Genomic DNA, 12,748 nt, shown 5'->3' with positions numbered 1-12,748 from the left:
CTTCCCTGATAGTTCGTGGAGCTGCTTGCCCTTGGTTTTCCTCCTATATGAGAGGGACCCCCAGCTGTGTGCAGGGAAAATGAGAACATGTGACCTTAGACAGACGATAGGCTTGACCACATCCACTACAAATTTATGTCATCTAATCTCAACTGAGCTCTGGAAGCTTGTGCTGCTTCTTAATGGATTCTCTCTGGCACTCCCGCACTGCATCGGCTCCAGACCTCTTTTCTCCTCCCACTGCAGCCTTCTGCCCATCGCGTCCCCTTCCTGCCCCCCAGCCGAGCACCTTGCATCATACTTTAGTGGGGAAATTAAATTGAGGCAATATGTCACTAGTTCCCTTGTCTACATCTCTTAGCCCTTAGTATGAGCCCCTCCCTCCCCCTTTATGCCAATCTCAGATGAAGGTACAAACCCTGTACATGTACCCTTGGTTCCTATCAGATTGTGCTCACTGTCATCTCCTTTCCCTCAAATATTAATGGCTAATAAACATGATGGTTTTTTTCTTCTATTTTTTATCCTTCTTGATCTCTCAGCAGCTTTTGATATTATTCACCACATCCTTCTTCAGGATATTCTCTGTTTCCCTTGGATTTGAAATGTTTTTCTTTCCTGTTTCTCCTTCCGTCTACTCCTCAGTCTCCTTTGTTTTCTCACCATTCATCTTCTAAACCATGAGCATTTCCCAAAGCTCTGTCCTGGTCTTTCTCTTTTCTCTCTCTATAATTTCCTTCTTGGTCATGTCAAGTCAGTTCCCAATCTCTCTGTGTCTCTCTGTCTCTGTTTCTGTCTCTGTCTCTCTGTCTGTCTCTTTTTCTCTCTTTCTTCCTACTCCTCCCCCTCCTCTTCCTTCTCTCTCTCTTTCCCTCTCCATATACATATATCTCTCTATACACATATTTATACGTAATACACACATATATATATATATATATATATATGTATATATTTCCAGTCTCCCTCTTTAAAATGAGAGCTCCTTGAGAGTTGGGACTGAGTTTCTCTTTTTAATTTTCTTTGTGTCCTTGGTGCTTAGCACAGTGTCTGTGGCATAGTTAAATCCTAGTAATTGCTTATTGACTATTGACTGACTAATATTTTTCCTGGACTTCAAGCCACATGACCAATTCATTGCCTGCTGATCCTCTTCACTGATATCTTGGGTTACTATCCCCTTTCTCCATCCCAGATTCAACATGTCCAAAACTGAGCTCTGGGTTACTATCCCCTTCCTCCATCTCAGATTCAACATGTCCAAAACTGAACTCTGTCTTCTCACTCCCCATCCACAAACCTTTGTTGTCATTCAGTCGTGTCCAACTCTTCATGACTTCATTTAGGGTTTTCAAAGTAATGGAGTGCTTTGCCATTTCTTTCTTCAGCTCATTTTTACAGATGAGGAAACTGAGGCAATCAGGGTTAAATGTCTTGCCTTTCTATTAAGAGAACAACCATTCAGTTGTCATTCCCAAACAATAAGCAGTTGAGTATTATTGTTTCTGTCTCTGCAAACTAGATTTCTGGAATCCATCCACTTACCTGGCCTCCTCTTAGTTCAGACCCTCCTCACTTCTCCCTTGGATTCCTGCAATATAGTCTATATACAATCGGTCTCCCTGCTTCCACTCTCTCCACCATCCTCCACATATAGCCACCAAAAAAAAAATCTTCCTAATGCCTGACTGTTATTTCCTTGCTCAAAAATTCCCAAGTGGCCTATTTTCTCAAGATAAGACACAGATTCCTTCACCTGGAATTTAAGGTTTTCTGCAACCTGGCACCAAAATGCCTTTCCACCATTATTTCACATTCTTCCCTTATGCCAACCAAACTGACTTACAGTCTACCACTTTGAACCTTCCATCTTTCATATCTGGGCCTGTGTCCAGGCTGCCTTCCCACACCCATGATACAGTCCTTTGAATCCCCAACATTTAGACTTTTTCCTTTACTTCAAGGCTCAACTCGTAGGTTATTTCCTTTCCTGACCACCTTCCCTGTTACTGTTTTCTCCCTTCTCAAATTATCTTATATTTACCTATCTGTGGAATATAGTGTCCTCTCAGTAGATTGTAAACTTCTTAAGGACAGGTACTCTTTTTCCTTTTGTCTTTGCATCCCTTGCACTTAATACATTCGTTGTCTAGCTTAATTTGTTGTTTCAGTCAGTTCTGACTCTCTGTGATCCTTTTTGGGGTTTTCTTGGCAAAGATACTACAGTGGTTTGCCATTTCCTTCTCCAGCTCATTTTACAGATAAGGAAACTAAGGCAAAGAGTGTTAAGTGACTTGGCCAGGGGTCACACAACTAGTAAGTGTCTGAAGCCTGATTTGCGCTCAGGTACTCCTGACTCCAAGGCTGGCATTGGGCCACCTAGCTGCCCCTTAATAAAAGCATGTTAAATTGGCATTTTAAGCCTAGCCCCACCTAATCTCTCCAGACTTATTTCACATTGTTCCCTTTTATGTATTCTACATTCCAGTCAAACCAAGCTACTTAGCCCTCCCTGAATTTGGCAATGTTCAGTTTAAGCACTATCTCCTATAGAAAGCCTTTTTTCTTCTCCTTAGTTATTGGTATCCTTTCCTTCTTTATATTATCTTGTATTTATTGAACTATGTAATTAGCCAAATATTGAATATAAGCTTATAAACTCTTTGATGGCAGAAACTTGTGTGTGTGTGTGTGTGTGTGTGTGTTTGTATCCTCCGTACCTTAGACACAGAGGGCACTAACCAGTGCTCCATTAGTGCTGGTACATTCCCTCTGTTCATTTTCTCCAATTTATGATTTATGTGTTTTGCGTGTATGTAGTCATTTGCATATTATCTCCCCTGTTAGTCTCCTTGAGAGCAGGATCTATCTTTTACCTTAGCACAGTGCCTGGCACATAGTAGATACTCAATAAATATTTGTTGACTCGACAACAAGAATAGTTGTAGAACTGTTGAGGGGACAGACATCAGTGTCCAAAAGTGGCAGGTAACCAGGTCTGTCAGGATAGACTGATCCCAGGTCTCGAAGGGGATAGACAGAGACATCTGACCTTGAGGGGAAGGAAAAGCATTCAGGCTTTTTCAGATATAGACTGACTATGGATTCTGGGAGGACAGATATTCAGGACCTATCAATGGTGAAGGGTCAGGCTTTAGAGGAATAGAGGAAGAAGACACCCAAGGCTCTGAGTGGAGAGACATTCCATTCCAGAGAGAGGAGAGATACCTCCTAGCCCCAGCTTGGGAGGGACAAACATGTCCAGATCCTGAGGGGACATACAGAGATATCCAGGCCCACACTGGAACAAATGGATATGCAGACCCTGAGGGAATAAACAATCAGGTCCTGAAAGTGAGAGACCAAGACAGACTTGACTCAGAGGGGAACAACATATCCAGGGTCACCAGATAAGAGAAGAGGAAGGGAATAGGCATTTTTAATAATACCTATTCTGTATCAGCCACGTTTTTGGTATATTGTCTAATTTGATCTTTACAATAACCTGATGAGGTAGGTGCTATAATTGTCAATCTCCATTTTATGGTTGAGGAGACTGAAGCAAGCAGAGGTTAAATGACTTGCCCAGGGTCACACAGCTAGTAAGAGTCTGAGGCTGGATCTGAACTCACATCTTCCTGACTCTAGGCCCTGTGGTCTATCCAATGAACCACCTAGCTGAGTGAGCGAGCAGATACACAGTTCTGAAGGGCAGATTCAGATATTGGGGCCTAATCATTAGGCTTTGAAAATGACAAACAGACATGAGGGCCCATTAAAGAAAAGATGAACATCCAGATCTAGACAGAAAAGGTACCACCCCTAGAGGCAGCCTGGAACAGTGGAAAGTGAATTAATCAGCTTTGGAGCCGAAGAACTTGTATTCAGTTCCTACCAGTCTTACCATCTGTGTGACCTTAGGCAAATCGCTTAATCTTCCCAGGCCTTTGTTTTTCTCCTCTTTCTAATGGGAGTTGCACTAGATGGCCTCTGAAGTCCCTTCCAGCTCCAGAGATCCATGATTCTTTCACTCTATGGGCTATATACACATTATCATATTCAACCTTTGAAAGGGAGAAACAGAACATCTATGCTCTAAGGGAAAAGAGGTCCTGACAGAGAAAGAGACAAAAATCCGGGGTCAGAGTAGACAGACCAACATCCAAACTCTTTGAGGATATAGACATCCAGGCCATAAAGAGAAGACAGAGACTTCCAGATCCTGGAAGAGGCAGATGGGTGCCCAAATAGAAATATTTAAACCCTGAAGAGACAGACTGATGTTTAAAGTCTGAGAGGACAGATGGAAATCCAGTCCCTAATAGGGATAGCAGCCTTAGGAGGCATATAAACAATGCAGCTCCTGAGCAGAAAACCAGACATTGAGTCCCTAAGGAGAGAAGAGACAGGTATCTAGGCTCTGAGTGGACTGCAGATGGGGAGACTCTTAAAGCACAGCTAGGATGAGAGGTGGAGCCAAGATGGCAGCATGAAAACAGGGACTCCCTCTAGGTCTCCCCAAAATCCCTCCAAACCCCTGTAAAAAATGACTCTAAACAAATTCTAGATCTACAGAAAACATGAAATGACACAGTGAAACAAGGCTCCAGCCCAAGGTGGCCTGGATAGTCTCTGGGAAGGGTCTATCTCACCATGCTGGGAGTGGAGTGCAGCCCCACACCAAGACAGACCGGGCTGGAGTAGGCCGGGTAGAGCAGGCTGCAGGGCCCTAAATCACTGAGCTGTGTCAGTTTCCAGACTTCTCAACCCACAAATGCCAAAGACAACTTAGCAGATCAGTGAGAAAGCTGTTGGACCTGGGTGAGAGAAGTGTGTGGTCTGGCCCCAGCCCCGGGGTGGCAGAGATGGCTGCAAGGGCTGTGGCAGCAGCAGCAGTGGCAGCTGCCTTCAGAGCCCACAAATGGTGGGGGGAATCAAGCAGCTGATCAGAACAGGAGTGTAGGGATCTCTTTGCTGGTGCTGAGGCAGGATTCTCTTGCTTTGCCCTGCTTGGATCTGGGTCACAGTCCTGCTTGGCAGTCCTTGGCAGAGGAGGAGCACTGTGTGGCAGAGCTTGTGGTGGCTGTGGAGAGGGAGTCCTCCTGGTAGTTACAATGCAGAAAGGAGTGCTTGCATGCACAGACCAGAGCATAGGCCAGGAGAGGAGTGTCATACCACCTCAGAATAGAAATAGTTCTGAAAACAGCAGTGCAAAAACCCTAAGCTTGGGACAGAGCACTCTCTACTCTGGAAGCAGTCATACCTTGACAAAGAGCTAAGAAGTCAGGTAATTGGCTGGGAAAATGAGCAGGCGGTGTAAAAGGACTCAGACTACAGAATCTTACTTTGGTGACCAAGAAGATCAAAACATATAGCCAGAAGAAGTCAACAAAGCTGAAGATCCTACATCAAAAGCCTCCAAGAAAAATATGAGTTGGGCTCAGGCCATGGAAGAGCTCAAAAAGGATTTGGAAAATCAAGTAAGAGAAGTAGAGGAAAAATTGGGAAGAGAAATGAGAGTGATGCAAGAAAATCGTGAAAAATGAGTCAAAATCTTGCCAAAGAGACCCAAAGAAATACTGAAGAAAATAATGCCTTAAAAAATAGACTAACCCAAATGGCAAAAAGAGGTCAAAAAAGCCATTGAGGAGGAGAATGCCTTAAAAGGCAGAATTAGCCCAGTGGAAAAGGAGGTCCAAAAGATCACTGAAGAAAATAATGACTTAAAAATTAGAATGGAGCAAGTGGAAGCTAGTGACTTTATGAGAAGTCAAGAAATTATAAAACAGAACCAAAAGAATGAAAAAATGGAAGACTGTGAAATATCTCATTGAAAAAACCACTGACCTGGAGAATAGATCCAGGAGAGATAATTTAAAAATTATTGGACTGTCTGAAAGCCATGATCAAAAAAAGAGCCTAGACATCATCTTTCAAGAAATTAGAAAGAAAAACTTCCCTGATATTCTAGAACCAGAAGGTAAAATAAAAATTGAAAGAATCCAGCAATCACCTCTTGAAAAAGATCACAAAAAGAAAACTCCTAGGACTATTGTAGCCAAATTCCAGAGTTCTCAGGTCAAGGAGCAAATACTGCAAGCAGCCAGAAAGAAACAATTCAAGTATTGTGGAAACACAATCAGGATAATACAAGATCTGGCAGCTTCTACATTAAGGGATCAAAGGGCTTGGAATATGATATTCCAGAGGTCAAAGGAGCTAAGATTAAAACCAAGAATCACCTGCCCAGCAAAACTGAGTATAATGCTTCAGGGCAAAATATGGATTTTCAATGAAATAGAGGACTTTCAAGCATTCTCGATGAAAAGACCAGAGCCGAATAGAAAATTTGACTTTCAAATACAAGAATCAAGAGAAATGTGAAAAGAGAACATTGATAAGGATCTAGCAAAGGAGACTGACAAGACGCAGTCAGACACATAGAAAGAGAACCAGGAAAGAGTGGTGTTCCAAAAACCTAGAGAGAAGAGAGTATCAAGAAGAAGAGGGTGATTAATTGTGACAAAGGCTGAAGAAAGATCAAGAAGTATGAGGACTGAGAAAAGGCCATTGATCTCTTACTTAGGAGATCACTGGTAACTTTGGAGAGAACAGTTCTGGTGCAATGTTAAGGTCAGAAGCTGGAATAAGGTCACTTCTTCATTTGAGACAGAGGTGAGGGAGGAGATAAGCAGCAGCAGTCATCTGAGTAATAAGAGATAAGAAGGGAGAATGGGTATGGTGATGGGGTGGTGGGAATAATCCAAGGTTCAGTCATGAGCAACACTTGGACAAGAGGAAACAAAGACTTGAAAGTAGAGCATGTTGTATGATGCTGAACTGGTTAATTGTTGTGTCAATTGGGAAGAGAAGAAATAAAAGACAAAGCAAGAGTGATGATCTGGAAGAGTACCAAAGGGGCAGAAGGACTGGAGGTCATGGTGAGGAGGATCTGACAATATAACAGGAAAATATAATACATGTCTACAAATAAGTACGAGTTAGAGTGACACATGAAATGATAGGATCATAGGTTTAGATTTAGAGCTAAACAAAAACTTAGAGGTAATTTTGTCCAATCCCCTTGTTTTATAGATGAGGAAACTGAAGTTCAAGTAACATAAGCCTCACAAAGACAGTAAATAAGTGAGGGAGCCAGGATCTGAACCTGAGTCTTTTTACCTCAAATACAGTGTTTTATTCCATTTCAGCCTTGCTGGGATAAAGGAGGCATTTATACAAAGTATTCTAGGAAAATTTGAGGAGGAACAGATCATTTTCACTAGAGGAATTATTGGGTTTTTTTCCCCATGGTTGTGGCTACTAAGCCTTGAAGGAAGAGAAAGATTTCAAAAGGCAGAGATGAGGAGGGTGAGTATATCAGACATGGTGAATGGTCTGTGCAAATGCACAAAGGAGTACAGAATGACTCAACAGAATTTATGCAAACCTCTTAAGCAATGTACAAACTGAATTCAGAATGAAAAATCTTTGAGATCCAAAAAGAGAAAAAAATAACAGCTAGGCTTCACCAGAAAGGGGATGAAGACATGTCCAGGAAAGAGGTAATGACGCCGGGGGTAGTGGGAGCAGCGTGATGTGGTGCAAAGTACAAATACACACACATATATATATATATATACCTCTCTTGTATACTCGTATATGTACATTTTTACATAGAGAGAGAGAATTCCTCTCTCATATATGTACATCTTTACATATATAGATAGATAGATAGAGAGGGGGAGAGAGAGAGAGAGAGAGAGAGAGAGAGAGAGAGAGAGAGAGAGAGAGAGAGAGAGAGAGAGAGAGAAATACGTATCCCACCAGCTCATAAACTACTCAGCATGCTCCTTAGATTAGCTTGCCTGGGTTGCCAGCAGGCAGAACCTATTGAGCATGCTCCCTGAACCAAGCCCTCATTGGCCAGTCCCCCATGATATGATAGATAGAATAAGGCAAAGGCAGGTTCCCTGAGGCTTAGGAGATATAGCTTACATTTATCTGCTTCAGTCCCCAACTGCTCTTGCCTCATTCTTGTGGCATGTCCTAGCTAGGACATCTTCTGATAGGCAGTGATGCAACCTGAATATGACTGGAATTTCCATGATGATGCCCCTATGACTGTAACTTGTTGACTAAAAGCCAGTCATCTGGGACTAGACTTGGCAACTATTTGAACAGGGTCACTGGTTGCTCAATAGCCTGCTGGTGGGTCTGTCTGCTTTATCTCTCCATACTCCGATCCATATTTGACTCATATTTGACCTTCCTAAATAAAGCACAAGTCTGATCACACTGCCCCTCCCCCACCCCAATTAATCAACTCCAATGTCTCCCCATCACCTCTAGGATCAAATACAAAATCTTGTTTGTCTTTCAAACCTAGCTGCCTCCCACCTTCCAGTCTTCTTGGCACATATTCTAATCCAGTGACATTGGCCTCCTGGCTGTTCCATGAACTCTATCTCTTGGCTCTGGGCATTTTCTCTGGCTGTCCTGCAGGCCTGGAATACTCTCCCTCCTGACCTCAGCCTACTGGCTTCTCTGGCTTCCTTTAAGTCCAAACTAAAAACCCATCTGCTACAAAGAGCCTTCCCCAACCCCTCTCAATTCTAGTTCTTTCCCTCTCTTAATTATTTCCTATTTATTCTGTATGGAGCTTGTTTGTACATATGTGTTATCTCCCCTGTGAGCTCCTTAAGGGAAAAGGACTGGTTTTTGCTTCTTTTTGTATCCCCATCACCTAGCACAGTGCCTGGCACATAGTAGGCCCTTAATAAATGTTTATTGACTGACTGAGGAGGGTGCTATCCCTGGGCCACTTGCTGCTAAGGAGGGCATCTTTTCCCTATAGGACATATATATCCTTCTCCGTCCATTCATTTATCACCTGGGAGGTTTTAAAGTTGCTAGTCACTGATGGTAAGTAACTAATTTTCAAGTACCTTCCTTTCTAGTTATCTCTTTGGGGATCTGCAAATTTCCTTGGTTTCAGGCAGCTCATGCAGCATGACAACTGCATTATCTTCCTTCTTGTGTGCCTTATTCAGTACCTTATGCCTCCTGAGATGTTACAGCATGATGGAACATCTTTTCAATGTTTTTGTTATCGTATACAGTATGCCTTCCTAATCCAATAGCCCTGACTGAGAGTCTTCTTCCACCATTTAGCACCCATTCTCAGATAACTGAGTAACTGTAACAGTTATTCATTCCAACACACAGTTATAAAATTATTCCTCAGATTAGCTTGCCTAGATTGCCACCAGCATGTCTACTGAATAGACTACTGCCAAATATAGCCTAGAACTTGAGAACAGGTAGCCTATAGTATAAGGCCACTATTATAATGTACCAGATTTTATCTGTAACAGGATTGGATCAAGGGAATCCCTACTCAAATTTGATGAATTCCCCAATCAACTTCATTAGATTAAAGAGCATAAGCTTTAGTTGGAGGTATCTAAGGAGCACCTTCTCATCCAGTCCTGGAGCCTTATCTCAAAGTATCATTTTCTCTTTTTGGCTCATTGCCCACCTGGAGTTGCTCCAGGAAAATTTGCTAGTAAAACCATTGTATAGCTTTTGTGAAGGGTTTTTCCAAAAGTTGATAAAAAGAGTCCCTAGCTCCCATCCAAGTATTTGAAGTACAATGAGGGTTTCAAGTATCAGGCAGCCTTTATATCACCTTAAAGAAAATAAGAAGTAGGGGGCAGCTAGGTGGCGCAGTGAGTAGAGCACCTGCCCTGGAGTCAGGAGGACCTGAGTTCAAATGTGACCTCAGACACTTGACATATTTACTAGCTGTGTGACCTTGGGCAAGTCACTTAACCCCAATTGCCCTGCCCTCCCCCCTGCAAAAACTCCAAAAAACAAAAAAGAGAGTTGAGCAAGACTCTCCCATTTACCAAAAAAAAAAAGAGAAAGAAAATAAGAAGCAAAGGAGTCACAGGAGCTCATAAACAGATGCAAAAAAACGCCCCAGAGAATGTCTATCACCTACCCCCAATAACATAACTGAATTTGGGGTATCATCATGGCAATATCTTGACTATACTTACTATATGCCAAGCACTGTGCTATGCTAGGGATACAAAAGCAAAAACAGCCTTGCTTTAACTCACATTCTAACGAGAGAGATAGTGTACAAATATCTACGGACATACCAGATATATAAAGAGAAGGTGGGAAAATATCTTTTGATAGCTGAGTGGGAAATGGATTGGACTGGAGTGAGAAAGGACTTGGGACACCAATCATAGGGTTTCGCAATAGGAAGAGAGGATGAAGGCCTGGGGTTAATTAGGGTGGTGGTTTCATGAGCAGAGAGAAGCACAGGTATATGAGAGCTGTTGTCAAGGTAGAAACAACAAGATTTGACAATAGATTGGCTATGTACTGTGAAAATAAGCAGTCAAGAATGACTCCAAGGTTTTGAGCCTGACTAACTGGGAGGATAGTAGTACTCTAGATAGTAATAAGGAAGCTTGAAAGAAGGCAGAATTGGAGGAGAAAGTTAACCAGTTGTTTTAAACATGTCAAGTTTGAGAGACGCCAATGGGGCATCCTGTTTGAGATGTCCAAAAGGAAGGTGGTGATGTAGGACTGGTGCTCATGTGGGAGATTAAAGATGGATATATTGACCCAAAAATTATCTGCACAGAGATGACAATTAAACCTCCTGGAACTGATAAGACCACCAAGTGAGATGGCACGGAGAAAAAAGAGAAGAGGGCTCAAGACAGAGCCTTGAGGGACAGCCATAGTATGACCTGGATGAGGAAACATAGGAATCTGAGGAGCGGTCAGACAGATGTGATCAAGAAAACCCAGAGAGGGAAGATTATTCAGGGGAAGGTGATCCATAGTATCAAATGTAGCAGAGAGGTCAAGAAGGATAAGAATTGAGACGAGGTCATTCGATTTGGCAATTAAGAGATCACTGTTAACTCTGGAGAGAGCAGTTTCAGTTGAATGATGTCAGAGAGCAGATTATTTAGAAAACAGTAAGAGAAGTTAAGGTACTAAATATCGAAGACTTTCTTTTAGGAATTATTTTGTTATTTTAAAGCAATGTTATTGTTGAATAGCTTTTGCACCAAGGTAATTTCCTTTAACACTCTCTCCTTTACAAGTAAATACTCCCTTGTAACAAACAAAAAACATTTAAGCAAAAGCAGCTAATACAGTGATAGCATATGGCGTATTCTGCTTCTATAGTCATCTGTCTTGCTAATGAAAGGAAGAAGTGTTCTTATTGGTTTTCTAGGACAAAGATTCAATCCATGCATTTATTTAAATTTATTATCTAATTTATTACTAATTATATTTTATAATCATGTGTAATCATAATTATTACATTTATTATTAAGAATTTGATTTTTTCAATTAACTAGCATTATTTTCCTCTACAACTAACTTCCCCATCCCATTATCCCAGAAGGAGTAAGGGAACAGGGAGTTGGGAATGACTAGATTAAAAGGAGATGGGAGTTGGCCAACCACTGAAGAATAGATTGAGGTAGAGTATGGAGGATGGACTGTTGAGAGAAGTACATCCTCCTTGAGGTCCAGTCTTGTAGCAGGTGGTGCTGTTGTGTCCTGGGAGACCTACCTCTCAACAGGGAGGAGGAAGAGGGAGTGTGGGAGACTGGTCAGGAGGCTGTGCGTAGGGTTTGCATTGGAAAAGGCACTGGGAGCTAGGAGGTGGAGAGGGTCTTAGTCCAATTGGGGAAGTGCCAGAGGAGGCCTTGTTGCCATTGAGTTGTTCAGTTGTGTCTGACTCTTCATGACCCCACGGACCATAGCAAACCAATGTTGTCCATGGGGTTTTCTTGGCAAAGATACTGGAGTGCTTTGCCATTTTCTCCTCCATTTGCCATTTCCTTTTCCAGGAGGAAGCTTTAGAGGGCACTAAAGTGGGAAGCAGATGATTAGGTTACCAGTTAAGGTTCTGCAGCAAGGCCAGTGGAAGCCAAGAGGCAGGTGACTGGTCATTGTTTAGTGAAATCCTTCTCTCCCATAGGCTTATATAATATTTTCTCTAGACTCAATGACATCCCGTGGTTTAACCTTCCCTGGAAGGGAAACATACTTTGGGGACTTATGAACAAGCAACATCCTTCCCATTAAAATCTAGCCTGGGGATGGGCCTTAGAGATGGCCAGGACAGTGGCTGAAGTTGCAACTTTGAGAAGCTCTCAGCTCAGAGATGGTAAGGGAGTCAGATAACCAGTCAGAAAGAGGTGACAGGAGACCCTTTGCTGGTGCTGATTGACAACTCCATTGCCCATAAGCAGTTCTGGGTTGCAATTTCAGGGTAAGGAGGAGTGTTTGCAATCAGTCACAAGGGAGCAGAGGTCTTGGTAACAGTTCCAGGGCCAAAAGGAGTGCTAGCACTTGTGATTGTAGGAGAGGAGGGGCCCTTCATAGGTAAAAATCAGAGCACAGACCAGGAGACCAGTGACCGAACCTCTCCCAGGTTAACACCACCTTGGAAGCACCAAAAACTTGCAGACCCCCTCTTAGTAATACCTTTGAAAACAGGTGCACTAAAAAGCCTAAAGTTTGGCACAGTGCCTTTCTACCCCCAGGTGAGCAGAGCCCAACTTTAGCATAAAGTTCAAAGTAAAGAAATAGTCTAGGAAAATGAGAAAATAACAACAAAAAAAAACTTGACTGTAAAAAGTTACTACAGTGGCAGGGAATATCAACACATAAACTTAGAAGAAGAAAACAATGTGAA

The sequence above is a fragment of the Trichosurus vulpecula genome, chromosome 9 (genome assembly GCF_011100635.1).
Source record: "Trichosurus vulpecula isolate mTriVul1 chromosome 9, mTriVul1.pri, whole genome shotgun sequence".
Lineage (NCBI taxonomy): Eukaryota > Metazoa > Chordata > Mammalia > Diprotodontia > Phalangeridae > Trichosurus > Trichosurus vulpecula.
Note: the sequence above shows the minus strand (reverse complement) of the source record.